This window comes from Arabidopsis lyrata (genome assembly GCF_000004255.2).
Source record: "Arabidopsis lyrata subsp. lyrata unplaced genomic scaffold ARALYscaffold_8, whole genome shotgun sequence".
In the NCBI taxonomy this organism is placed as follows: Eukaryota; Viridiplantae; Streptophyta; class Magnoliopsida; order Brassicales; family Brassicaceae; genus Arabidopsis; species Arabidopsis lyrata.
The window spans coordinates 3,006,749-3,009,117 of record NW_003302548.1 but is presented as its reverse complement, the minus strand read 5'-3'; positions in this window follow the sequence as shown (position 1 = coordinate 3,009,117).

Here is a 2,369-nt window from a genome sequence, read left to right as displayed (position 1 = left end):
TTTAAGTTATATATTAACAAAAAATTAATGTAAGTGTTTTATATGTAAATATGTTACACTTGTGTTATTATTATTCAAGTAACCTTTATTTAAAACTATGCATTAATTGATGATTACTTCTTTGATAATGAGATGTAGTTAAACATGAAATTAAATATTTGAAATAATTATTAATTAGTAGGATCCATAATATTAATTTGGTGATGATGTGGACACCTTAAGAGGAGAGAAACTCTCCCATTATATATATAGATTATAGTTTATTTTTGTGAAACGTTAAAGTGTACAACTCTTATCTTATGGAAAACTTTCTCCTTTTGTATAAATGTGATGTTATCCCTGAAATATGATCAGTCTCAAATTGCATAGTTAATTAATTGTCTTCTTAACTTGTGGTTGTGCCTCTTAATGAAACCCAATTGCTAACAATTCATCTCCTTTCTTCTTTTGGCTCCTACTGATCAAACCTACCCACATATAAGAGAATATAGGTAATCAATCCATCTCAAAGTATTGGGCCTTTGGCTACTTTTACGTGTATCATTGAAGCCAACTCTTTCTGTTACGTTCCACAATTTTACATCTTTGGAATAAACCGGTTTTTCAAATACTTACATATGATGTTTTTTGGGGGGTTTATACTCAAACTAAGCATCGTCAAGCCAATGTACATAGACTAATAACTTTTTTTTTTTTTGAATAAATGTAAAATTACATTCATCAAAAAACCTTAGTTACATTAAATACGTCTTTTTGCTAAAAGATTGTAAAAGACGTGACTAATAATTTTAAAGTATTAATTATAAAAGTTACTGATTTCTTAAAATTAATAATCATCTTTTTCATACTTTTTACTTATTGTAGCACCTTGACAACATGTTGGATATATATAGATTACAGTTCAAAAAGAATGCTTATGCATTTAAGGATGAAATGATTGCAATTTAGGACAAATTTTTGCGGAAATGTAGAGAAGAATCCTTTGTAAATGTATGGATGGTGCAAACATGTAAAAAAAAAGAAATGGGCTGAAGATGTTCACTTTTTGTATAATGTTGTAAATACGGAGTAGAAATATTGGGTGGTGATGACCCCATATATGGTGTAAAGGTCTTTTAATTAGAACCCGAAAAACACCAGGCTCCCATACTCCTATAATGCAGAGAAGCTATCAGATTACAAACAAGAAATGAAAAACTATATCGATAAGAACCTAAAAATGATTGACGAGTTCGTACATGGGTTGATTGTTGGTATTGGCAACTTAGAGATTATTTATGAGTCGGAAGAATCTTTTTGGCGAGACCTTTGTTATTGTACATTACTCTGATATGGTATCATACACTGCTCTGATACCAAGTAGAATTAGCATCTTAGAACATGTGCAGTGCTAGTTTCTCACCATAGTCTCTCATGTACAAAAGTAGTATTAAAATTATAAATATTATTGTTTAATTACATGAGTCTCTCAAAAAAGTGGAGAGAGTCTCTCATAATCTCTCATTTGAGAGACTCTCTTCACTTTTTTGAGAGACTCATATAATTAAATAATAATATTTATAATTTTAATACTACTTTTGTACATGAGAGACTTTGGTGAGAGACTCACCACTGCACATGCTCTTATATATTCAACTTATAGGAGATTACAGAGTATATATATACATATTTACAAGAGAGGCTCTTGTAGGTCAATCTATATACATAGTGTTCCTAAAACGATATCAATCATATGTTGAGTAGAAAAGGAATACTGTTTTGTAATTCTAACATAACGTCATGGTATGCCATCGAGAGAACTCCTACCTTACATATAGATCTTCAGATTCGTTTGACTGAGAATGATATATATATATAATATGTTAGGAACATAGCCTTTGAACGGTAGAGAACTAGAGACCATTGGCTGTTTGTAGTTTTTAAAAATTTAAATGTTGTTGTTGACTATTTGTAATTTGATCACTAACCCTTGTATAAGGGATACCCAAACATTCCTATAATAAGGCTCAATGAGCTCGGTGTACTTGAAACATGCTTCCTTTGTATCACACATATTTTGATTAGTCCAGCAATCTTCTCAACAACTTCGGATTTTAAACTTTTAAATGTAGTTGTTGATTGTTCGTTATTGAGAAGAAGAAAAAAAACTTAACAATTTTTTGTTGTTGACATTATAGTTTCTTCAAATCTAAAACCATCAACGTTGTGTAATATTTAAATTTTATTAGCCCCAAAAAAGCTTTATTCTTTTTTTAAAGGTACATTAATGTTTTCATTGCTCCTAAGTAATAAATAATTAAAATAAATAGCTGGCGAATTGATATTATAGTCTATAAATAGTTTATCGTATAAATCCTATTATCAACGCT